This window comes from Pogona vitticeps, chromosome 7, assembly GCF_051106095.1.
Source record: "Pogona vitticeps strain Pit_001003342236 chromosome 7, PviZW2.1, whole genome shotgun sequence".
Classification (NCBI taxonomy): domain Eukaryota; kingdom Metazoa; phylum Chordata; class Lepidosauria; order Squamata; family Agamidae; genus Pogona; species Pogona vitticeps.
This window is the reverse complement of record NC_135789.1, coordinates 6535381-6562792: the sequence shown is the minus strand read 5'-3', so window position 1 is coordinate 6562792 and position 27412 is coordinate 6535381. Positions and strand designations below refer to the sequence as shown.

At 43.4% G+C, this 27412-nt stretch overlaps 1 long non-coding RNA gene across 1 annotated transcript; it reads left to right on the top strand.

Annotated features, from left to right (window-relative positions):
* The first annotated feature begins 22449 nt into the window (after positions 1-22449).
* On the top strand, positions 22450-25214 carry LOC140701701 (uncharacterized). The gene is made up of 2 exons (XR_012080626.2): positions 22450-22524; positions 25010-25214. It is a non-coding gene; the product is annotated as an uncharacterized LOC140701701 (long non-coding RNA).
* The last annotated feature ends 2198 nt before the right edge of the window (positions 25215-27412 follow it).

The window sequence follows — 27412 nt, the reverse complement described above, 5'->3', positions numbered from 1 at the left end:
TAACTGTGTGACACAGATCCTCTCGAAAGCATAACCAAATCACTGGACAAGAGACATTGTAAAAAAACGAACAGTAAGATGATAGGATATGTTCATTAAGCAAGTATTTATCTACCAATCTTCTTTTTCACAACTCCATGGCTGTTATGGTCCATGATTCATTTTTATGGGGTGAAAATTTCCCCCCTTTCTGCAAAGTGTTTGAATAGACACTCCATTCTTCCATCAGAAACTTCTGGATAATTTATGATCTTTATGGAGAAATGTGGTGCAAGGATCCTCTTTGCTTGTTTATCTACCCATAGCACCACGAATTTGAAGAGTCGTGATCCTGCTATGACTGAGAAATCTTATTTGATATTTCTCAGTTCCTTCCTCCCAACCTGGAAGGAGGGGTTTCTTCCTTTCTCACAGTTTAGCTTTAATAAAAGAAAAAAAAGCACAACTTCTTTCTGCCCATCTGCGAAGAAATCTGCAAATACCGAAAAGTAAATTCCTATTTAAAAACACACACACCAATCTCTAAATGGAATTGTCTACCCACGTCGCTGCTCCCAAATTAGCCTCAATGTTTTGGAATGGGTGACATTTTGTGGCATCTCCACCTGGGGTGTGTGTGTGTACATGTGTGTGTAAAAGACCCCTTTCTTGATGTCTATCAAAACCACAGAGTTTAATTAGCAGAGTCCTATCAGATGGAAACTTAGAAGAGTCTAATGGATTATACTCAAGAAATCACTGATCCGGCTTCTTTTCCTCCATGAATTATAAATAACAATTGCTTGGGGTTGTAAAGGAGGAACCTGCTATAAATAATGACTATTTGAAGACTTCCATGTTGCGTTCCCGCATAGGAGAAGGATTAGCCTCGGGAAGATAATTATCAGAATATCAGGTGCTAAATTGTAACAAGTTGTATTAAAAACTGACATAATAGAAATTGCTGGAGGGAATTATGGAGTCAGAAAACTGGGAGGCCTAGTCCTGATATGATATTAACACAGGTTAAAGCTTGCCTTTCAATAAACTGTTATATATAAATATTGTATTGCAAGCGACCCACCAGAAAGTTTCTCTGTGGAAAACAATCTGCCAGGGAACATCACAAGGCTCTTGTGTTGAAGGCAGTGAGAGCCCGTTCCCCCTAGTTATTTTGGGATGAATCTGCACTGGGTCTTTGTCTGAACTTTAAAGGAGTGGGTTTTAGATGCCGAGCCTCTTTGGGAGATATTAGCACCTTGGACAGCTCATATGAAGCTCAACCCATCCTGCAGATCAACAATATGAGGTGTCATAGATATGAAGGTTAGATAAAGAACGCTGACCGCCGAAGAATTGATGCGTTTGAATTGTGGTGCTGGAGGAGGCTCTTGAGAGTCCCCTGGACTGCAAGGAGAACAAACCTATCCGTTCTGAAGGAAATCAACCCTGAGTGCTCACTGGAAGGACAGATCCTGAAGCTGAGGCTCCAATACTTTGGCCATCTCATAAGAAGAGAAGACTCCTTGGAAAAGACCCTGATGTTGGGAAAGTGTGAAGGCAAGAGGAGAAGGGGACTACGGAGGATGAGATGGCTGGACAGTGTCATCAAAGCTATTTTTACTCTGCGTGTGAAAGAGATGGTTCTTGGAGACATACACATGTCCTCACTTGTCTCTTTGTTGTGGCTTCTTCTCTTTCCAGTCCATTAAACATGACACATAGAGAAGACAGTGCATTGGTTACTGTTTCCCCCCCGGGATAGCAGTTTCTTTCTGATGGATTCATGAAACCTCTTTGTGGAGGCTGTGTTTGCATATTTCCAGCGTCAGTTTCAAATGTGGGCAGTAAAATCACTGAGCGGTGGCCTGGAATGAAAAACTGATCCTTGTGTTTTACTCTCTTGAGTTCCCAGGGCATTTCTCTGATAACTGAGATGAAGCACTGAAGGTCTTCTTTCATGCTCATCTGTCATATAAAATGAGATCTGCTTTGAGTGAGAGGGCATTCTAGCAAAAGGGCTTAAAAATGATATGTGGGTCTTTGTGCCATTTGTCAAACAGGGATAACAGGAGCCCAGCTGCCTTTGCATTGGACGGCCACCATTGCAGATGGCCAGATAGCTCAGTGGTCTAAGCTTCTGACTGCGAAGCCAGAGGTTGGGAGCTCAATTCCCCTCTGTGTCTCCTTGACAAGGCCGGACTTGATGATCTATAGGGTCCCTTCCAGCTCTGCAGTTCTAAGATTGTTCTAACTTTTAGCCTAGCAATGATCAGGAAACACAAGGTGACAATAAGACACAAATACAGCCTTAAGGCACTGATAACAGAAAGGGTTGGCTTCTTAATCTGAGCAACTCACTGCTTAGGCGAATACAAGGGTATCTACTTATGTCAGAGGTGGGGAAAGGATGAATATCTCCCTCCAGCTTATGGCGACCTCATGAATGAAAGATCACCAAAGCTTGCTATCCTCAGTATTCCTGCTGAGCTCTTGTAAACTCAGCCCTGTAGTTCCTTTACAGAGTCAGCCCATCTTGCATTGGGTTTTCCTCTTTTCCTGCTGCCTTCCACCTTTCCTAGCATTTTTGTCTTTTCCAGAGAATCCTGTGTTCTCACAAGGTGTCCAGAGTAGGACAGCCTCAGCTTTCTTAATTGTCCAGCCATCACACCTCATACATGATAATCGGAAAGGCAAGATGATCTTGGTCTTGGTCTCCAGTGACACATCCTGACACTTGATGATCTTTCCTAATTCCTTCCTTGCTGCTCTTCCTAGTCTTGGTCTTCTTCTGATTTCTTGGCTGCAGTTAGATTGATGGCTGAACCAAGATATATAAAAAAAACCTGACTCTTTTGATTTCTTTATTGTCAACATAAAACTTGTGCAGTTCTTCTGTAGTTAATATTTTTGTCTTCTTAATGTTCAACTGCAGTCCTGTTTTGACACTTTCTCCTTTTCACTTTCGCTGAAAGTCATTTCAAGCTATTGCTGTTTTCTGACAGTAAAATGGTGACATCGGCATATCAGATTATTGATGTTTCTTCCGCCAATGTTTCACTCCTTTTTCATCTGAATCTAGACTGGTTTTCTGTGTGATATGTTCATTCTTATATTGAAGGCAAAGAATCTTGTGGGATTTGAAAATTCACTCACTCGCTCGCTCGCTCGTTCGTTGGTTCGTTCGTTGGTTCGTTCGTTGGTTCGTTCGTTGGTTCGTTCGTTGGTTCGTTCGTTGGTTCGTTCGTTGGTTCGTTCATTCGTTCGTTCGTTTGATTTAGGCAATTTACACAAGATTAAAAGTCACAAATCCTCAACGCCCCACAATAACAAAAAAAAACACCCCAACAATAGTTAGTAATTATAACCATAAATATGAACTACCGTATAAAAATTTGGAATTGTTTTTTTAAAAAAAGTTATTGACAACAGCCTGGAAATTTGGGTGTTAAACCACTCCATCTTTATCATCTTTCTAAATGTAAGGAGGGAAAGGAACCTATTCCAGAGACTAGGGGCCACCAATGAAAAGACACAATTCCTCATATTTACCTTTTTTGGCCTCTCTTGACATTGCAATTTTTAACAGCATGGATTGAGAGGAACAGGTGGGATGGACAGCTGATTTCTGGGGGAGACATTATGACACATGTTGAGATCCTAAACCATTCAGGGCTTTACAAGTCATCGCCAGCACCTTGAACTGAGCATGAAAAGTAACAGCCCATTTAAGTTTGGGGAGGTACAGTATATGCTCACTTTGGACCTGCCGAGGGTGTCTGTATTGCTTTCAAGGATCTGGAGAGCATTACAGCAGCGTATCCTTGAGATTACAAAAGGAATTCCTCATCAAGGCGTTCCATCAGCACAGGACAACCTTAACTGATAAAAGCAAAAAAATTAATGCGTGTTGTTTTTTTTTTACTAACAACCGGACATGGTGACAGTATGAAACAGGCAGTATGAGAGAAACCATCCCTCCATATTCTAGCTGCTGAAGAACATCAGTAAAGGTAAAGGTAAAGGTTCCCCTTGACAATTTTTGTCCAGTCATGTTCGACTCTAGGGGGCGGTGCTCATCCCCGTTTCCAAGCCATAGAGCCAGCGTTTGTCCAAAGACAATCTTTCCGTGGTCACGTGGCCAGTGCGACTTAGACACGGAACGCTGTTACCTTCCCACCGAGGTGGTCCCTATTTATCTACTCGCATTTGCATGCTTTCGAACCGCTAGGTTGGCGGGAGCTGGGACAAAGCAACGGGAGCTCACTCTGTTGCGTGGATTCGATCTTACGACTGCTTGGTCTTCTGACCCTGCAGCACAGGCTTCTGCGGTTTAGCCCGCAGCGCCACCACGTCCCTTATGAAGAACATCAGTAGGAAGATGGTGTTGAACTCAAGATTTTCTTCTGGTGACCCACTGTGGGGAGAACTGATTCTGTCATAGAGAGACCTTTGGTTTGCTTTCGCTCTGGATTTCTTTCCATGTTCTGAGCTTCTTCGAAACGCAATGTACGGCAATTTTTCTCTGACTTTATGGTGATGGAACAGACAAGAAGGTTAGCTGGTAGACCAGGATTCTGCTCAATTGTCCTCTAAATTGTCATCACGGTCAAGTGAGATTAATAGAACATCGCCCTGCAATGGAGAAGAAGCAAGCTTTGATGGAAAAGATATAGGAACAGGGGAAGCAGTTGATTTCCCAAGAGAGCCATGATGTACATTCATTGTTGTTGGGAATGTTCTTTTATTACCATCTCTCTCTCCCTCCTTCTCTCTCCCCCTCCCTCCCCGCATCTCTCATATTAAGGAAAAATGGAGTACCGGTGAACGGTAGGAAATAGTTGATGTGCTTATTTACAGAATCTGATTCTTGTTCTCCATAAGACAAGCCAAAAATGAAATGTGCAGAATGAAACATTTCAAGAACAGAATGGTAAGGTCCTTCTGTTGTATAAGAAGACTGCTCTCTACAGCGTCTGTGCCCTACACAGTTACATCCGTTTGATACCATGGAATCTTGGGGTTTGCGTCTTCTTTCTCTAGGCGAAATACAATCATTTGTGCCGACTAGAGTAGACCTACCAAATCACTGGGCTTCACTTTAGAAAGATCAAATCCCAGTCGTTCAGTGGGTGTAATCCAGAAAGAGACAAAGAGAGTAGGATCAAAAATTCCGTCTCAGAGCGGGGTAACAGGGCCATTACACTGATAATTAATAGATTCTAGAAAATTAATGGATATTTTGCACAGGTAGAAGGAGTTTTACATTTAGGTTATCCACAGCAGTTTATGGTTAGCTCAGTGGTTCAGGTCTCTGGCCGCAGAGCCGGACGTTCAGAGTTCGATTTCCCACACTGTCTCCTTGACAGGAGCTGAATTTGGTGATCCATAGGGTCTGCAGTTTTAGGATGATGATGATGATGATGATTCAAAAACACCAGGCACAGTCAAAATTATAAAAACATTGACTGGCATTTTATAACAGATACAAATGTTAACCAAAAACCTAAGTATCTGTTAAATATTGGCACAGTATGTTTGCCGTTCCGATTGCTGTTCTTCTTCTTCTTGTTGTTGTTAATTCAACTTAATACTTCTTTATTGGTGACCTTCACATGATATTCTTAGGATCTCAGGTTAAGCCCACAATTCAAAGGTTTCTGTCTTTTCAATTCTTGCTCATATTAAAGGCTACAACTGCATTGTGTACAGTAGAAAACAGCCAATTTTAAGGAAACAAAGTACAAGTGGTGCCTTGCATTATGACGTTGATTCGTTCCAGCGAAATCGCTGTACAACGAAAATGTCGTAATGCGAAAATAAAAAGCCCATTCAATGCATTCAAAACTCCTTCAATGCGTTCCAGTGGGCTGGAAACTCACCATCCAGTGAAGATCCTCCATAGGGCGGCCATTTTCGGTGCCTGTGCAGCGAGAAATCCGTCCCAGAAAACAGCGGGTAGCCATTTTATTTACCCGGCGGCCAATTTGAAACCGCCGATCAGCTGTCTGAAAATTGTTGTTTTGCAAAGAATCGGTTCCTGAAGCAGGGAACCGATCATTGCAAAGCGAAAAACCCCTATTCAGATCATCGTTTTGCGATCACAAAAGTGATCGCAAAAACGCCATTGTAATGTGGTTTCGTCGTAATGCGGGGCAATCGTAAAGCAGGGCACGACTGTAATCCATAACATGTAAGTAATGTCATTACTAGCTAGTCCCATTGATTTCATTGGGGTTTACAGTCTACTAACCACAATCCCATACAGGTCCCATGGACTTCACTGTTGGCTTGGATGCCAACCACGGAAGCCATCTCAGCTCACCTTTGAAGGCTATGTCAAATTGATGGGGTTTGGAAGAACAAGAAGAACACTGATTCCTTCACATCCTGAACAGCAAACTCATTTTGATCCATGAAACATGTGAAACTCACATGGAGAGAAATATGGTAGCAATTACTTTTAAGAGCCGTATTTTGGGCAATTCCCATAGAGACACAGACCATGTATTTATGAAACCCATTGCATTGGGCCCTAATGAAACAATTAAGCAAAGGTCCTCTGCCTTTGATCTCAATGTGGTAATTTTTACAAAAACATCACCGAGTGATAGATACCCATAACTCAGAGTCCTTAATTGTACTTAATTTGTTTGGAATACAAATGTGCATTTAATTAAAGCTGGGCTTTGGCCCACATGTTTTAAGAACAGCTGTCAAGGGAAATTAAGACCTACGGTGCTTTCAAAGTTACTGGATTTTATCAGGCCAGGACAACCATCTTGGAACAGAAGGTTACCGATAATTAGGGAGATTTCTAGAGGGGGATGAGGGGGAAACCGGTAAGGATGCTACTCAGCTGAGAGAGAAGGGCAGGGTTAAATTGCTAGCACTAGAAGAACTTGAGAATTTGCTAGAATTCACCGCATGTCAACTTCTTGCCAGAAAATAGAAATCTGCCTTCAACGGTATCCCAGAATAAAATCAAAATTGTGATGTGCTTTTTGTAACAATGCAACACTTTACTGCTTCTCCTTATTGAGCAGGGGCAAGACATTTCACTGCCAGAGAAGGAAATGATGCTCTTCATGAATAGAACGTGGAAAAATTATTATTATTTTTTCAATTATAATTCCTTAAAATCCCTCAGGTAGTCTTGCCTAACTTGGGGATTCTGGGAAATTAGTTCAAGAAGGACCTTTTTCTGCCCTATATAAAAGAAGAGTCAATGAATCATGGCCAGTCAGATAATTTTGTCCCACTGAAGACGCCATCTTGTCAAAGGATGTCCTTGGTCCATCTGCCCTGGGATTGTCATCTCTGATTGGCTGTCAGGATCTGGGGGGCAGCGGCAGGGATTCCCCTGCACTACTGCCATGTGAACTGCAGGATCAGGGCCAGCTTGGTCCCAGAAAGAACTCAGTGTTTGCAGGATCAAGCCCTACTGGGGCAGCAGCTGCTGGGGCTCTCATGAGGTCCACCTGGGAGTCTTGAGGGAAGGCCTACTTAAGGAAGGACTCTTTCCCTCCCAGAAGCTGCTTCAGTAGCTTAGGTCTTCAGTTGTGTTGTTCTTGGTCCTGTGCTCCTGCTTTGGACTCTGGTATTCCTGATCCTGCATTCCTGCTCTGGCTCAGTGCTCCTACTCTTGTGGCCTGGTTCTAGTCCTGGGTTTCTGCTCCTGTGCTAAAGCCTTCAGATCCCGCTTGTAGATCTCCTTGCATTGCAGCTGTGGTCTCCCTCTGGGCGATTTCCCTGCACTAATTCTCCATATTAGTGCAGATCTTTTGGAATCCGACCATCAGCAATTCTCACTACATGCCCAAACCAACGTAGATGTTGCTGTTTCAGTAATGTATACACGCTAAGATTTCCAGCTTGTTCTAGGACTACTCTACTTGGAAGTTTGCTCTGCCAGGTGATACCAAAAATGCATCGGAGGCAACGCATATGGAAGGTGTTCAGCTTCCTTTCCTGCACAAAGGGTCCAGGACTCACTGCAGTACGGGAGTGTCCTCAGGACACAGGCTCTATAGACCTGGATCTTGGTGTATGCCGTCAGCTTCTTATTGAGCCAGACTCTCTTTGTGAGTCTAGAGAACATGGTAGCTGCTTTGTTGTCTTCAGTGTGGAAGGGATTGTCACTCTCGAATCGGCCTCCTCAGCCACACTAGATGCTGTTCCAAGTCCTCCATACAGATCACGTTACCATAGTCTCTCAAGACTGAAGGATGCCTAATCTAATCTAGCTCCTATTTTGCTTAGTTGACCCACGTGTGAGTTTGTACTTGGCCCTCTGTGCTGTTAGCTGTCTCCTGGTGCCTCTGCCCCCTCCTGTTGAAGGCAACCAAGCACCACCCGGACCCTGACACTTTCCATCATCTCAGGTAAGATATTCTCCTAGCTCTACCTGGAGATGTTGGGGGTTGAGGCTTCTGCATACAAAGCATGTGTTTTTTTTCTGTGAGTTCTGTCTCTTTCTGGAACAATAGATCAAGATTCAGGTCCTCATGATTCTAAATCAAGGACCGTTTAAGCAGGAGCAGAGGACGTTGTGTCCCATTAGGCTGGAAATCTTCCTAGTCCAGGATTATATCATCTCTCTGTAGTATCAAGCGTGATTCTCTTTTAGCCCCTACCTAGAGATCTCTGTTATTCCATGGTGGCCTTCCATAGAAGTATTATCTAGATCAGAATCTACTTAGATTTCTATATCCATGTTCAGAATAATGTGGTGTTAGAAAAATCCCAGTGTGTCTCTCCACCTTAGGTGTTAAAACAAACAAAATAAATAAATAACCCCAACCCAAACAAAAATATTAAATTGCATTACCAAGAATCTGTGGCCCTTTCATGAAATCTAAACTGTTTTCCTAAAGCAGTGCTTCCCAACCTTGGGTCCCCAGATGCTCATGGACTACAACCCCCATAAATCCTGGCCAACACAGTTAGTGGTGAAGGTTTCTGGGAGTTTGAGTCAAGGGAAGCCAAGGTTGGGAATCATTGATGTAGACCATTGCTTCCCAATCATGGGTCTCCGGATATTCTTGGACTACAATTCCCAAAATTCATGGCCAGCACAACTCGTGGGTGAAGGCTTCTGGGAGTTTGAGTCCAAGAACATCTGGGGACCCAAGGTTGGTAACCCCTGTCCTAGAAAAAACATTCCTGTTTCTTATTCCTTGGCTTTTGAAAAAAATCAGTGCAATGAGTGAGAAAGGCAGAGTGATTCCAGATTGTCCCTTCTCTGATCAGATAACCTGGAAGCGAAAAATCTATTCCCTCCCTCTGTTGACCCTTTATGATCTAGCCTTGCCCTTCATTAATCCCACCATCTCGTACATTTAGGAAGATGTCAGTCCTGTCAAGAATATCCATCCCTCCACCCTCATCGGCTGTTAATGCCAGATCACTAGGTGAGGGGAACCCCAGGTTTTACACTTTTCATCTCTTAGACCCTCAGGAGATGGAGAAAAATAAGTTTGACAGGCTGGAAAATGTCAGAAGAGAAATGTATTAGCAGAGCCAAAGAGGTTTTTTGAGAAAGGATCTACGAAACCCAGAGGAAACACAATTGTGCTAGCTTTCTATTGTGCACATTCAACATCTCTTAAGACGCAGATGTAAGGAACAGGACACACAAAATGTTGTAGTGCCTCACAGCTTAATGTACTGTTACACAAAGTTTTGAGGTCTGCATCCCAATGCCATAGGCATCATCCTCAGCAGGCAATAGGACAGAATTATAAATTTAGCAGAAGCATTGAATATGATCTATGCTGGTGTATGTGTGTGTGAGACATGGGCCCCTCTGTAGGTCTCAGTGAGTTCCCCGTACCACTGTATTTTTTTTATTTTTAGTCCCTTTGTATTCCCTAGGGGTGTGGGGAAAACTTTGTAATGTTTTGTGAGCTCTGAGCCCCCCTTGTTGCTTCCACATACCCTTTTTTAAATGGCCATAAGGGGGCACAAGATGGCTTCTTCCTAATTATTTACATGCCTTAAAAAAAGATTCTTGGCCACTAGAAGGCACAAAATGCGTTCTTCAGATGGGGGGGTTAAAATGAAGAATTTTTGGAGGGCGAGGATTGGAAGGACATGTGTAGTCCTCAATGGTCCAGAATGAACACTTGTGCCCCCCCAAGACCTCTGGAGATGGCCCATTCCTGATCTATCCCAACCCCTTCTTGATGTAGGAAATCTGATATTATAGCATTCCCAGTAGCTAAGCCACCCAGCGTCTATGTATACATATGGACACAGCTCATCGGAGAGAGAAAAACTTAACAGGAAGGCTTTGAGGCCTAGCTAGGCCTAGCTCCACCTAACTTCCTGTTCAGAAAGAAAGTTCCCAGCTACCACTGGGGCAGGAACAGGAAGCTTGGGTGGATCTAGGCCTAGCTAAATGTCTGTAAGCCTTCCAGTTGAGGCCTTTCTTCCAGGTGAGCCACATTTAGCTGGTCATTAAGATGTGCGCAAGTTAGAATTTTCAGAACGGGGAGTCGTGAGATTCATAGCCCAAGAAATTAAAGAATTATATTTCCTGAAAGGTGTGCCTGAGTCCCAAAATGAGGAGTTGTGGGCTTTGTTACTCTAAGGAATCTGAAATTCTCATTCCTCCTGAATTCCAGTTAGGTTCCACGTCTCTTGCCCCATATTTTCCCCTCCTTGAGCTCCTAGTTCAGCCCCAGCCAGTTTTGCCTGTTCATTTCTCCAAGAGGCTATAATTCGGAAGCCAAAAGATGGCAACGTACAATATTCAATAGCGAATTCATTTCATTGGTGTCAGCAGAATAGTACGAGAGAGAGAGAGAGAGTGCGCATACTATATGGAATTGTCCATGTTGCAATTTCTTCTTCAGCCACCTCTAAAATGGATTTATTTCTTATTCATGGTGCAGGCTTTTGTTGAGAGCTGCTTCGCTGTGTTCTCCAGGTGTGCTCACTAAGACACACACAGAGAGAGAGAGAGAGAGAGAGAGAGAGAGAGAGAGAGGTGATGCTGACTGTGAATCTCATGCAATCTGGGGCATTTTAAGAACCCGCTGAGGCTGAAGGATTCCATCCAAAGATGAGTGATCACAAGACCGGTGCAGGCGCCCTCTCTGCACAATCATTGCCTCTGGAGTGCTTTGTGTGGAATACGCCTCTTATCTCTTACTGACAACGCTAATAGAATATGCATAGCTCTATTAGCATACAAGATAATAGCCCCCTGGAGGGGACAGAGCCATAAAACTTTAAGTAGAAATCAAAACAGGAGAAATAGGAAGGGAGGAGAGAGAGGAGCGCGAGAAAGGAATGTTGTCACAAGTGCGAGAGTGCCGTAGGGCGAATTTTGCTCCAGCGGGCCAACGTACTCATAATTCTTCAGCTAGTCACCATGCAAATGGTAATAGACCCAACTCCCATGAATACGATCAGCGTTGTGTTCGCCGTGAAACATTAATTGAGATAATGTGCTCCTATCAGAGGCCGCATGGAGTCGTATGTCAAACTGTGCCATAACAAAATTACGGCAACATCTTCGGGAAATTTAAGGCAGCTGTCTTGGGCCCTGGATGGCGTTGAGGCCCAAGCTGCAGATGGCGAACGTCTAGTCACCCCTGGGAAATCTGGATATAAGGAATATCTCTCCCAGAATTGTCGTTCTCCTGCTATGATCAAAGAGCAGAACATATATTTCTCAGAGCACCTGTTCAATCTATTGCTCTGAGGGAGGTTCCTCTTAGTAAGAGAGGGAATGGGTGGACCTTTGGAGCAGATGCCATCTCTGTGACCATGTCTCTGGTAAAATATCAGCCTGAGGGTGTCCTTGTCCCTGGGAGACAGATCTTGGAAGACTTCTGGAGAGGTGCTGACTAGACATGGGGATGAATAGAGAAATGAATATTTGTTATAAATTGCTGGTGTTATATTTGTCACTTTGCATTCATCCATTCTGGAGGCCCTGGCGAATACGAAGTGATGATTATTTGCCCTTTTATTTGTCCCGGGCCGAAAGAGCGAGCTAAGCTGTCAGAACAGCTGCCTTAAAACATCCACAAAATGTCTATAAAAAAAACCTGACAAACCAATTCAGGGTTTGTTGGAAATTCTTGGGGAAATTTGTGGGTTGTGGGGAGTCAACCTCGATGACCCACGAACCGCAATGAATGGCCATTTTGGTGGTTGTCCCTGTCTGTAGCGCTGAGCCCTCTTTGAGGCTTCCCCAGTTCTCCAGAGAACGTGCCCGCTAAATTCCCAAGAGAAACTCTTTAATTACTGGCTAGGAACGGACCGAATCTTACACCTTTTGTGTAACAAAGCAGCAGGATTTCAGCCATTATGTTTCTCTTGAGTCTTCGGTTACACCGGCTGTTGATAGGGCCAACATCCTGTCTCAGAGTAGCAATTGTAGCTGATCGATGAGGTGCCTGTCTCATTCTGATCACATGCCAGTCATGTGCCTCTTCGTGTGCCTGGTCACATGACAGGCATGCAACTGGCACCTCATCAATGAGGTAGCTACTGTGATTTCCCTTCTATGCACCATTAAAAGGCCCACAGGATGCGAGATATTATCTCTGATGTTGGCCATCATCATCCCCTCCATGGACGCAGGCCTTGTTGAGGTGGTGGTGCTTGCGTGCTTCAGTGAGGTTGAGAGTTATGCTGATGGTAGTGTTGCTACCTGAAGGGTTTCCCAAGCCAGACAGATTTTAGCTGAGAAGCTGGACCAACGGCATCCAATAACCATCAATGAGAAGGAATAAACAGAAGTCCGCACCAGATTGGTCATTGCCTGGGTCAACAAAGACTGTATCAGATGCAGGACATCTGGTGACAAACAGGCTACAGGGCTCTGCAGACCCAATTGAGGAACCAGGATAAGCTGCTGCAAAGCTACTAAAACAACGTAAACGCAAAACGTGGACTCCTGTCAAAAATCGATAAGCAGTTGCAGATTCCAGGAACAACACTATCAGAGCTACGACATTGAACTCCCAACCTCTGGCTCCACAGCTGGATATTTAAGTCACTGAGCTATAAAACCAGTCATAATAATAACTGTGTGCTGTGAAGTCAATTCCAACCCACAGTGTCCATTTTCCAGGTAGAGAATACTCAGAAGTGGTTTCCAATTCCCTTCTTCTGGGGAGGGATCCCTGGGACGACTGTGCAGCTGGCCCAAGGCCACCTAGGCTGGCTCTTCTCCCAGGAATCACCGTGAGGAATAGCATCCATGATTTCCTGCTCTTACACCCTGAAGCTGGTGAATAGCCTGGACTTTTGGGTTGCTCAAAGGCCTGTAGATGGAATAGCATGCTTCACCTAGGTTCTATTTGGCTCTTGTGTGAACATCATCATCCTTCTTGTCTTGAATCTTCGACCTCATTGCCTGATATAAGCCAGCCTCCTCATTTAGCTATCTGGCTGTGGAGCTAGAGGTTGGGAGTTCGATTCCCCCATGGGGCCTTCTTCACAGGGGCTGGACCTCATGATCCATAAAGGTCCCTTCCAGCTCTGCCGTTCTGAGATGGTGATATCCCTGAGAATTGTTGAAGCTGGAAACGGACAAGAATTTCCCATTCTTCTCCTGAATTTTTCCAAATTTGCCCCAGGTGGAGAGCGCTAGATTTTCACCCGCTCTTATTTACAGCAAAACAACCCAAAACTCTGCTGAGGGAAAAATCTCCGCTCGTGATATTGGGAGTCTGAGGCAAGGAAAAAAGTTGCCGGCTGGATGCTGTTAGCTATTTATGAAGTTTGTCTAGGGTTTCGTTGAATGGCGGCTCTGCCGTTTATCACCCAAATACGGAATGCCAAAGAGAGGAGGCCTGAAAATAACAACATAAAAAATTTATCTCTGGGATGCAAAAGGAGCCGTGGGTGAAGGGGGCCTCGATGGAAAGCTGGAAAACATGGTGGACGATGTAGCCGTTCCTTCAGCCGTAACATCTCGCTGCTTCTTTTTGCAAGGGTGTGTGTCTGCCTGCCCGTTTATATGTTTGTGTGTAAAAATATGCCATCGCTGAGGGGAGAAAAAAGCCGTCTTTGCTGATGTTTGTTGTTTGGCGGCTGACTTAGGTCAGCGGGTGGCCAGGCTGGGGGAAATGAGTCCCCAGGGCTGTAATAATTGTAACTGTCAGGGAAAAAAGTCAAGGTCTTTTGATAGCACTGAGCTGACCTGACTCCTGACCACTGAGAAATATATATATATGAAAACTATCGCCCCAGGCCCTAGCCAGAGACTCCAAAGAGGATTTTATTTTTTAAAAAAACGTGGAAAGAAAGAGAGCGAGAAATACTCCCGGTGCAGGATTATGCTTGCAAAGCTGAAAGCTCATTGGGGCACAATCCACCGAGTCCGGCTTTGTGCTTGGAGTCAAGCAATTATTATTTTTTTCCCCCACTCGCTTTCTTTCCTGAAATAGCACCTGGTGGGTTGCATAGGGAACACTTCGACAGCCTGCGTTTCCTCGCCGGCTTTTGCGCCGTAGGATGCTCCCCAAATTTCTGCTTAAGTGACCAATTCTAAAGTCGTGCAGAGGAGGAATTCTCTGTGGTTCCTATTTTATCTATTTTGGTGTTGCTCATGCTTTTTAATGCACTCCTTTTTAGTCATTGCATACTCTTCTTAGCTTTCAAACACTGTCTTTTAATGAGGCAAGCCGCCTTCGGTCCTTTTTAAGGAGAACGGGTGGTAAAAGATATTTTAAGTAAAATTAAATAAGTAGTTTTTGTTCCTTGGTTTTTCAAAGAAGACATAGGCCCAGCCTTCCCCATATATATGTCCAATTCCCTTGTGCGATGCAGGAATCAAAATCAAAGTAGATCTTGCAGACGGTTGTCCAATTTTTCTATTGAATGCCTCCAGTGTTGGGGTGCTCATCATCTCCCGAGGTTATTGGGTTCCATTGTTGTACTGCTCTAACAGTTAAGAAGTTTTTCCTGATATTCAGCCTAAATCTGCCTACCTCTAGCTGGAGCCTTTTTACCACCTGGAAGTAGGAATTCTGGAAACCTTGAAAGACCTGCTTTCTAAATATAGAAGAAATGAAAAGATGTTAAAAAACACATTGGTCTTGTAACCACTGCATTTTCTAACTCTGCTCCCATCTCCTGTTGAGTAATTTTTTTCCCTATCAACAATGCTGGGGTGAGGGGTGCCAGCCCCCTGCGCAGTTTGAAATCCATGGAAAACTCTGATCTTGACAAAAGTGCAACTATAAAGCAACGACAACGTTGATTCACTCACTCACCGCACAAACACACTCAGGCGGCCAAAGTACAGATAAGGCCTCTATCAGAGGGGGAGAACAGAGGTGCCATCTCTCTTCCTCCACAATGAAGTTGCAGGCTGCTGTGATCTTTCCCCCCAACCTGCCTCAACCCCAGCATCTTCCCCGGCCACCAAGTGTAGCCACCAGGGGAAGAGAGGAAGTCGGCCATCGGCCCGGGGGGCTTCTGCACTGCCTACAACAGAGGCTTCAGTATGCCCATAGGCCACTTCCTGGAGATTCACAGTGGCACCATGTTTATTGGATATTTATTGAACATTAATTGAGTGGAATGTTTGTTTATTTAGTGAAAAGTCTATGTCTAACCCGTGCAATTCAAGGGAGAAGTGTACTGTGCCGTGTTTCTGCAAAAATAAGACAGGGTCTTAGATGAATTTTTGCTCCAAAAATGCATTAGGGTTTATTTTCAGGGGATGTTTTTTTTTTTTTTCATGTACAGCCATCTACATTGATTCAAATACAGTCATGTCATCTTCTGGTTGTTGCACAAGGGTGGAGGGCAGGGTTTTGCTTAACTAGGGCTTATTTTTGGGGTAGGGCTTATACGACGAGCATCCTGAAAAATCCTACTAGGGCTAATTTTCAAGTTCAGTCTCATTTTCAGGGAAACAGGGTATTTTCCTTTTGAATATCGTCTGAAGTTGGCTTTCTCTTTGCATCTGCAGTTCTAAGATTAATATTATTTTTTGTCTGTAAGACGAGTGACACATCTAAGGCGATGATGATCTGCGCAATGCTGGGAGTAAAATATTATCTCCTCTTGAGTTAAAAATAAGCCCGATTTATCTGAGCAAATATCAGAAAAGCTTGGGCTGGCATCTCATTAGCATCAAATGCGAAGGGCTGCCAGCATGAGGGCTTAGCTCAACGCCTGGCTGTTTTCCTGGCAGGGGGACCCCCGTAAGATGGAGGTGCAGCTGTGAAATCATCTGTCGCCCTGTACTCTATGCAGTGAACTGATGGGATTGGCGCTTCCTACCTGTGGCTGACTAATGCAGCCTCACACTTTTGATTGTCCTCCTGCTTTAGCTATTTTAAGGGTGGCGGTGCCTTCATGCCAATGATCTCAATGTCACTGCTAGACATTAGAGGTGTGGATAAGGGGGACGGGAGATTAAACGGGGGGAGGGGGAGAGGTTAAAGGAGGAGGGAAAGGGGCCCAACCCGTCGCAAATAATGTCAATTTTCTGCATCAAATATTTTGATAATTAAACAAAGCTGATCAAGGGAGGGAAGCAGCGTGTCTCCAGAGCTTGGAAAGCAGAGGCCCATTAAATAGAAAGAGTCAGAAACTGCCAGAGGCAGCGGGTCCAGATTAATGACAGGCCTGTAATGGATTTTCCCAAGCACAGTCACACAGGAGACAACGACAGCGTAGCCACTCTGGTGATGCGGCTGTTAAAGGAACAGTAACATTAAATCACTGGGCTCCATAGGGGTGGTGGAGAGCGAAAGGGGCAGCCGTGTTGACTCCGGTAATGCAGGAGGCATTAAAGAGAAGGGGGGGGGAATCGGACAATGGGTCCATCCGCCAACGGCATCAAGGCAGGGGGATGAGGGGAAGAAACAATTCAGAGAAGCAGAGCCTATTGGAAAAAAAATAACACACCCCATAAACGGTAGCCCATGAGCTAATGGGAGACATGGATGTTTGGGCAGCATCTTTACTTAGGTCTGATCTATCGCTATTTAAATAGCTTTTAGCCTTCGCTTTCTCTTCCCTTTCTCCTTCCCGTCGTCATCATCAGCATTTTTCCCCTGGGAAGGATGAAGGAACTGGAAGAAAATATTTCATAAAGTTTTATCCCCCCTTTCCCTAGAAAATAGTAAGAACAACAAGGAAGAGGAGGAGTTAATGATTTTTTTTTTTTAAAGGAGGGGGGTCTTGTTGGCTCAGAAAATCCTGAATCCAGAACTTCAGAAATGTTTTTGCTTGGATCCAGAAAAGGCCAAAAGGGGTGTATGTGGTTTCAATGAGTGCAGAACTGTTAATTTGGGTCATGTTATTATGTGCCATTGGGGTCCTTTGCGCTGATAGCAACCTTGAGAAGGAGCTACAGCTGAAAGGTCTCCTTGTGAATCATTTTAGGTCATGCAAGCTCAGGGCCATGTATAAATTTATTGAGTCAATCCATCTCACGGTCGGCTTTCCTCTTTTCCTACTAATGCAAGAATAGGTGATCCCTTTATTGGCTGCTAATAAAACATAAAAAAATACAACAGGAAAGTTTTTATGGGGAACTCCCCCGTCTTCAGAGCAAGCACCAAAAGACCAAACGTTCATGTTAAGGTGAGATTTGCCATGAGGTTACTTTTAAATACAAAGCTCTTGGCAAACTGTTCCCCCCGCCCCGGTCTGGCATCTTTTAGGATATGTGTCTTTTCCAGGGAGTCTTCTCTTATCATGTTTCCAAAGTATGATAGGATCAATTCTACCTAGAACTGCTGAGTAGCTCAGTGATTTAGGCATCCGGCTAAGGAGCCAGAGGATGAGAGGTTGGACTCAATCATCAAACAAGTGATGGGCATCTGCCGTACGAAATAATTTTCCAGATGCACCTTATTGTATTTAAAGATACGGCATGCTTCAGCCCACACCAGGTAAGACTGTGCGTCATGCATTAATTAAAATCTGCACAGTGAATATTCCCTCTGCATTCTAAGGATAATTGCCCAGAACTTACAACATAAAAAACCCAATATCTGCCATAGTGAGGGACCAAGATCGGCTGATGTTTGCTGAGTTTAGCTAGCCGCTTATCTGAAAGCTTTTTAACCCAATATTGAGTTCTGTGAAGACTTCATAATTGGCTCAGCATTAGATTAAAGACATGTAACTCCCATCCCTTCTGCAGCAAATTGGTGGTCTCATAAATTTTCAAGTAGAGGTGAGCAACAAACTGGTAATTCAGTGGTTCACACCGGGTTTTTTTTCCCTCTCTCGGCCAAAAGGGTGTTCGGCACTTCAAAGCCCCGCCCCTCGGTGGCAGGCGCCCACTCAGAGCCAGCACCTGGAGGAGGCGGGGCAAGGAAGCGGGGCTGCTGCCTCCATGTGGCTGCCTGCAGGAGAAACGAACCAGGACGAACCACGAATTGTGCCCATCTCTATTTTCAAGCTTTATCTTTTTAATTTTTTTAATTCTTTTCTTTTTTGATAGTATGAGATGTCTTTCTGTTGATAGCCTTTACAAGAAACCTCAGGGTCAGAATTCTAGGAGAAACTCAACTTGGAATCTATTCCAGAGTAGAAATTACAGATCTTCTTGGCGCAGCCATTCTGTCTATTTTCATTTTAAATGAAAAATGCATTTCCTCATTCAAGCCTGGCTAAGCTTGGAAATATGCAAGAGAGACCCTTCTCTTGGTACCACCATCGTCAGAGGACTGTTTGATGTGGACGTGCGCACAGGGCCTTTTTGGTGACTGCTCCCAGACTGTAGAACTCGATTTCAAGGGAATTTAGAATGGCTTTCCTCCTGCTTTTTACTACTCGTTACACAGGGGTTTGGCAAGTGACTGAGGTGACACCTTTCAAGCGTGCGTTGCATCCATGTGTTGTTCACTGCAATAATTATTTTAAAAGATATGTTTAAACATTTTGAACAGCATCTGTTTTAACTTGATAGCTTGTATTTATTTTAATATTTATGAGGCCAAATCTTGTCTGAAAAAAACACAAAGTGTAATGTCTCTATTGGCAGAGCGTTTCAAACAGTTTAAATCCAAGCAATGGAAAAGACCTTCGCACTTTATGAGCCTGGCCAGGTATTAAGATAATCAGGCAATGCCTTTCTCTCATTCCTGTCACAATTTATGGCTATGTTTGGTGGGGACACAGGAGATGACCTTCTCTGTCGCTGCTCCCAAGACTCTGAAACTCCTTTCCATAGGAGGCCAGGTTGGCCCCCGTTTCATAGTCAACAAGTTGCTGATCCCTAATCAAGATCCTTGTGTACATTCCTGATTTTGTGCCAGCTCACGCAGTGGCATGTAGTCATCACTGCAACTAGTGGCTCATTAATTAGCAGGTACGTGCCTTTCTGACATAGGCAACTTCAGTGACGCAGGCCAAGAGGGCACTGGCCGTGGTTGAAAAAAATTATATTATAAACTACCTTGGGTCCCATCTTTTGAGAAGAAAGGAAGGACTGAAATAATAGAATCACAGAATCATGAAGTTGGAAGGGGCCTCTAAGGCCATCAAGTCGAACCCCTGCTCAACGCAGGAATACAAATCAAAGGCTATCTGCCAGGTCTAAATGTCTCTTGAATGCCTCTAGTGTTGGAGTGCTCACCACCTTCCAAGGTCATGGTTCCATTATTGTACTGCTCTAACAGTTAAGAAGGTTTTTTTTTTTCTTTTGATATTCAGCCTAAATCCAGCTTTCTGTAACTTGGAGTCCATTTTTATGTGTCCTGCACTCTGGGATGGTCCAGTGGAAAACTATCAGTCCATCGATCAGGCGGGCAAGCGGTCAACCAATCAGATAAATAAATAAATAGGGTAACGTTGTTAGTTTGAAATAGCAGGTTGCCCAGTACGTCTGGACTCAATATGCTTGCTTTTCTAAGAAGGGGAAGGAAAAGAAGAAAGAATAGAGAATAGGAAAGATTAGTAGCTCTTAATTTAAGTCTGTCCTCATCCATAGCATAACTTCCTCAACTTTGATGGGGTTAAAACCGGGGTGAATTTGATTCAAATGTATCCAATCGCTGGCACCACATGTGGAAACAGCCCCTGTTCACCTATGATCAGTTCAGCCTTAGCTCAGCGTGGTTGTCTTGTTGGGGGAGCCGATCCCCCCACCCCACCTCCCCACCCTCAGAAATGGCCACCTTGTCCAAATAGCTTCTATCCATTTCTGTAATACAATAATTCTACAATAACAGCAGGAGAGTGCTTCTCTCGAGCTGCGCTGGCATGGATTAACATCCTTTATGAAGGCTCTCTCCAGGCTCCACCAGCTCTGTATGAAAACCAGATGAAGGGGGTCTGAAAATCGGAAACAACTTTTTAGATGTTCTTGCCTCCCGATACGATCGCATCACAAGGACGGGTTGGATTTTTACAATCGTTATCCCCGGCGTTTTGCTTGTAATCCACACCAGGCTGGCTGGCTGCTCCTCCTCCCTGCGCCATGTCTGTGATTTCCCTGAGCGAACCAGGAAAAAAGTTGAGACATTAAGAATAGCAAGAGGTGAAGTCAAAACAGAATGCACACAGACCCTAGGGTGCTGGATTTAAAGCACACACAAACACACACCCGGTATGACTCAACCGATCTCTCTAGCCATGGTTTATAATTTCTCACATTTCTGCCTTTCTGTCGGCTTTCTATTCTTTTTTGCAAAGTGGGCTCAGATTATTGATGCTTTGGTTTAAATCTCCCTTCAAGTCTGAATTATTATCAGGCAGGAATTTGTGTTCATGTTTGCAGCTGTTTGTTTTTAATGGGTTAATGTTGTTGGTGGGTTCCCCCAATTGCGTTTGCAAGCGTATTTCGGGTGAATCGTGGAGAATCATATATTTTGCTCCTGTGGGAGCAGAAAAAGGCCACCACTATTTCATCAGCGGCATTAAGGGAAGGGGACCCTATTTTGTTTGCACAAAACTTGCAGTTTTTTATTTTTTAAAAAAACCTGCGTTATTTGCAAAATGTGAGGTATTTTGCACAAAATGCCTGTTCTTTTGCACAGAAAGTATTTTGCAAAAATTGCGCTGAAATGTGAAAAACGGACAGAGGTCTCACAATCTAGCCCCGTAGCAAGAAAATGCTTCACTTTTTTTTTAGTCGGAAGGAATGAAATGGTTCCTATCCCTAGAAAATCTGACATGGCTCTCCTATTATTCTTGAAAGGGATGGATTGATCCGCCTGAAATGTGGCGCTGTTTGGGGATCCCAAAGTGTTTATCCATTTGGGATGCATTAGGATGCTCATCGGCTTTTGGAATATTGTAATAATTTATGATTTAGGGTCCGGCTATGTTTCTTTTAATACTGTAATCCCCCTTGGACCCTTAAGGAGAATGGTGGCACAGAAATATTTTAAATAAATAAATGTGTAGATCTCACTGGTATGTGTTGGAATCCCAGTGACTCTCACCACCACCAAATATGGCTAATCCCAATAGAGTGGATTGTTTGAATCGTAGGATCTACATGAGCATGGACTCAAGGGGTCAATTCTGTGTATTCCACTTTAGCAGGTACCTTATTCCCTAGCTATTGAAAATCATCTATACTATTAAATCTCCATGTGATCTGATGATAGCTCAGCGGTTTAGGTCTCTGGCTACTGAGCCAGAGGTTGGGAGTTCAATTCCCCCCAATGGGCCTCCTTGACAGGGGTTGGACTTGATGATCCATAGAATCTCTTGCAGCTCTAAGATGATTATTAGAACCACTGGATAGGTTAGGGGTTTAGGTATAGAATCCTGGAATCATGGCGTTGGAAGGGGCCTCTAAGGCCATCAAGTTCAACCTCTTGTTCCGTGTAGGAATCCAAATCAAAGCAGATCTGACAGAGGGTTGCCCAATTTTCTCTTGAAGGCCTCCAGCATTGGCGAATGTCTCTAAGTATCTGGCTGTTGAGCCAGAGGTTGGGAGTTTGATTCTTCCTTGGGTCTCCTTGGTAGGGGCTAGACTCAGTAATTCACGGGGTCCCATCCAGTTCTACAGTGCTAAGATTATTATTAACCTCTAATTTAAAATATTTTATGAGACCGTTTGGAGGGCATCGGTTGTAAACAATCACCCAAATACATACCTTTAATATTATTATAGGATCTGTTATTTGTCCTGCCTCTTTCTAGAGATTGGCCTTTTGTGTTTTAAGTTGACATACAAAGCAATCTTTCAGAAGCTCAACGGTCCGGCCAAACACTCTGCTCACACCCTTGGGGAGGAATTATGCCTTTGCCTGGATGGTGGAAGCGCGGGGGTTCTTTTAATTACAATAATTTGATGGTTTAAGCATGGAGTCTGTCGTTCACCTGAAGGAGAAAAAAGGTGGCTATTAGTCAAGGACTTATAACTGCAATAAGGAAAGTATAAGGCAAAAGAACATAAACTAATTTTCACATTCTCTGCTGGAGTTAAAAGTAAGGATGGGAAGAACTCTGTTTAATATGCTTTTCTTAAATGGATTGCTCTAAATCATATTTCCCAGGTTAACATCTGGATCAAATGCAGCTGTTTTTCAGACTGAGGAAGTGGACTTATCCATGAAAGCTCATATTAAAATATAGCAGTGAGTCGTTAAGGTACTACAATGCTTCTGTTTTCTTTATTTTTTTTCTTTCTCATTGGTTTTTGTCTTGTAGCCTAGCACAAACGAACATGGCTACCTCTTCTCAAGCTACTGTGAATAAGACTGATTTCCCCCATATTTAATGAAAAAGAAAAGACACGAGGCACAGTTATTATTTTATTGGTGTCCCTGGAGAGAAAATAGGTGTGTCTGAGCCAGGAACGGTGCAGCAGAAGTTGGCTACTGGTTTGGTTGGTGTGTTGGATCTGCCCCATGATTGTGGTCCAAACTTTAAAGCTCCCCTGATATTTGGAATCACCCGCCTCTGCTTGTATGGTGACTGAAATAAAATAACTAAGGGGTAGTTAATAGTAACTTTAGAAGTTCAGAGCTGGAAGGGACCTGCATAGAACTGCTAAATAGCTCAGTGGTTAGTGGTTGTGAGTTTGATTCTCCCTTGTGCCCTCTTGAAAGGGATGATTATTCAGAAATACCAGATGCAGTCAATCAAAATTACAAAAACATTGACTGGTTATTATATAATAGAGAAGTTTTAACCAAAAATCTATGGATCTGTTAAACATTGGTGCAGTGTGTATGCGGGTTCCTAATATTGCCATATTCTGTAGCTCTGATGGTGTGATTTCTGAGATCTGCAACTGCTTACAACACTGCGTGAAATGTCTTGAAATTGTTCCCAAAGCCCCAATGACGACGGGGACCTTTGAAGTGCGTTTCATCCACAAGCGAGATGTTTCCATTGCCAGGTCTCTGCATTTCGTTAGTTTTTTTCCAATTCTTTATTTTCAACTCTGGCACCTCCTGGAATTGCAACGTCAATGATCCAGACATTTCTTCGTTCTGTTCCTCCTACGTCTGGTGTGTTAAGTTCAAGGTGTCTTATCAAGTTGGATGATGATGGTGCTGATGATGATTAATTAAAGATCAGGCCACAAACCCAAGTCAGCAGACCTGTGGATTTCACTTCCAACCTTACCCCATTTCTGAGAAGGGCTTTCAAGTCCTTTTTCAAGGTTTATCTGTTGCATCCTTTTATTGATTTCTTTTTTTAAAAACCCCACAAAACCCAGAAGCTTACATTGCTAGCTCACACACTCCTCTAATCCTGTGTGTTTTCCATACTCGGACTGAACCAATTCCTGAGAATATTTCCATTTCTCTCATTTCCTCTTTGGGTAGCGGGTCCATCTCTAATCCAGCACTCCAGAACCTGTGCAGAAATTTGGGCGAGAATTTAGGGAAACTACTCCATGCCCCTGTTTTGGGAAGAAAGGGTGTCCCTCCTACCGTTTAGAACCAAAAAGTGGCTCTTGAGGATGGTTTGGCTGGAGGAGAGGGATATTAGCCCTTGATGCTTCCGATGAATGCACAAATGCTAACTTCCCTCCCGCTCCCCAAAATGAGATGTACTTAAATTTGGGCAAGGTCAGACGCCAACCTTTTGAAAACTGGTCGGCCAAGTTGCTGGCAATGAGCATTAGTACCACATCATTATGTTCTGATAAAACTCAGTTACTCTTCAGCAGAAGCCCATAAATCACCCTCCTTCAGCCTATCAGGGTTCTGTCACTGTAACTAAACAATGACTCAAGGAATGCCATGTTTCTATTGGCTGTGACAGGGTGATATTAAATCCCCCCCCTTGGCCAATCCAGCACAGGCAGTAGGGCATGTCAAGAAGACTTGACAGCCAATCAAGGGTTGTGTACTACAGATTGTGTAGCCACACCCCACCTGAATTGAGGAAAGTTAAGCTCACAATGGTTTCAGTTGTCGGAACTGCTGTGCCACTAATTTTACATTGTGGCGCAATGTTATTTCACTTACCACAATTCGGAAAGGTCAAGAAGATGGTTGGTGCTATAAAAGAGCTAGGCATTGTGAAGCAGGGTTTGATGTATCCGGGCTTAAGCAAAAAGCAGAGGGTTGTCTCTTTCTGAATTTCCTTTCCCGTTTTTTAAACCTAGAATTTGTGAACTGGATATTATCGCTTGGGAGGAAGGAGGCTGGTTGGCACTTTTTTTCCATTTTATATTTTAGTTAATTCACCTTTCCAATGTTAGTAGGTAAACTGGAAAGCAATGATTAACTGGTTTTTAATTTCAGTGACATTCGTTAAGCCAGCTAATTGATTTTATTAATATATTTGGAGCATTTATAGTGTGCCGTATATCTTGTAATTTCTGGCTGGAGCACAGCAATAAAAACAATGTAAAAACAATTCAATAGTAAATTTTTAAAAACATTTGAAGCCAAAAAAGGGTGCGACTTATATACCACCCCCTAGTGCTTAAAACACTCTCTTAGCAGTTTACAATTTAATTATAGATACGACACATTGTCACTCCCCCCAACAAGCTGGGTACCCATTTTTATCAATCTCAGAAGGGTGGAAGGCTTAAAACATATATAAAGCTGTAAAATAACAATAATTGTGCACCCTTTTGACCTATGGCAACCCCTTCCATGTTTTCTAGATATACTCAGAGGTGGTTCACATTCCCTTCCACTAGGGGCGCTGTGGGACTGTGCAGCTTGCCCAAGGCTACATAGGCTGGCTCTTTTCCCAGGAGGCCCAGTGAGGAATCGAACTCCCAACCTCTGGCCAGAGACCTAAACCGGTGAGCTATCTAGCCAAATATATGTGCACATTAAAAACTCAATAAAAATTAAGAAGCCTCACAGCCTACTGTTTTAATCCCCGAAGGCCTTGGTAAATAACCATGTTTCATCTTGGCTCCAAAATGAATTTAATTTCCAAAACTCGTACATGAACTGGAAATCAATTATCCATGGTTTTTTTTTACGCATCTTCAAATTTTGCTCTAGACCTCTTTATTTTAAAAAGAATGCACACATCACAGAAAGTTCCATACCCTGAAAATTGAACGTTCAGGTGAAAAATGGTCTACAAAAACTTTAAAATATGTGAGAGAGAAAAAATGCCTTGCAAAAAGTACACCTTGGAAATACAGAAATAGTTGTCCAGAAAGCAAACATTTTAAGCTCAGTACTGATGTAATGAGAAATCCCCACTTGGCAGTTACTAGAAAGTCAAAATTATATCAGGAGCTTTGGGGTGTATCATATTTTTATTGGGAGCGATGCAGCTTAATACAGCTGGAGTAACATGAACTTGGAAATGCAACATTGGGGCAAAAATGCATATAAAAATCAGGTCTCTTTTCCAACACTGTCCCCCACTTTTCTTGGCCATAACTGTTACAGTCGATGCGGTTGATATTCTATGCTTACTTCAGCCTAAGAGACTTCTTAACAAACCACTCACTGTCCAATTAACAGGTTCTAACCTTTAGGGACCTCTTGGAAAACTAGTGTTACGTTGGTAGCTGCTACTGCTGAACAAAAGAGGTGTCGTTCATTAGATCAGCGGTCCCCAGCCATGGGTCCCCAAACGTTCTTGGACTACATCTCCCAGAAATCTTGGCCAGCACAGCTTCTGGGAGTTTTTGTCCAAGAACATCTGGGGATCCAGTTGACTGCCCTGGCTTTCCCCAATGATGAAAGGGATTACACAGGAACCTCTTTGAGGAATTAGTTGGAAATGTTTAATTTCTGAAAAATCGCTGCCGCTTATGACATCATCCGCCTTACGTGGAGTAAGTCACGGCAACAGGATTTCAGCCAATATTTCAGGTCAGGCTGCATATAGGCTTCATTATAGTTTGGGTACACCCAGTGAAATCCGAAAGAATTAGGAAAAGACTGTGTGGTTCAGGAGCACACAAACACAAAAGTGAGCTGATTATTGAACCACGGGGGGGGGGGGGGGAGATCACTGTGACATCCAGATACCGACCAGACCCAAAACAGCTCTGCATTCATTCATAGGCTTGTCCCATCCTATTTCTACATTCATCCATCATTTAAAACTTGCACATAAACACAAACATTCACACATGAAAATCCACCTTATTTCAAAGCATCCTCCCACACAATACGTTTCTGATGCATTTTCCCTACATCCTTCTTTTCTTTTAAAACATATGGATCATCATAGCATGGTGGCATATTTTCCCATAAAATATGAGCTTTTTTATACATGTATACTCCTTAATTTGAAGAAGTGGCAAAACCAAGTAGTACACTTCAAATGCTAAGGCAGAATGTTTGGACCAGGTTGATTCACTTTTAAAAAGCAACATCTTTTGAGTGTCTGCAATATTCCCAAATAAAGTTCAAGAGAATAGTGAAAATCTTCCCCCCCTTCCTTCACTGCCCCCAAATAAAACACATTGTGAGGTCTAGACAGTAGACAGATAAGTGTCAATTTCAATATTGATTATGATCCTGAGAGCTTTCTAACTCTCTCCATTAGAGTTGGGGACAAATTTTTAAAAAAAGGCAATTCGTTTTGATCCGTTATTCATCAAGGTCAACGAATCAACGGATACGAATATTCTTTGACGAATCGACGAATTGATTCATCTGCACTTTAAACGGCTATAACACTGGCCCCCGATGACCTAGAGACACCAAATTTGAAGGGAAGCTTCCTCAGATGCATTTCTACAACTCCTGAACATTGGATAATGGTCCCCTGAGTGATATAGTCACAAAGAGGACCCCCAAGGAAAGGCTCCCCCAGGTACTTAGATACTCCAGAATCATAGCAGAGCTTCCTATGTCTTTCCCCAACATGCCTGCCAACTTTGGTGCAGATTGGATATTGGAACTCAGAGTTATTCACCCACAAATTGGGTCGCCCCCCAGGAGAGTTTACCACACAGCATAGAAGCCCATGGCATTGAGGGAGTTATATTTAGCCCCGGCAGAATGAGAGGTCCCTTTGGCAGAGGCATGCATGAGGCATCGAGTTTGTCTTCAGCTCAGCACAACATTACATTTGCCAGTGAAGC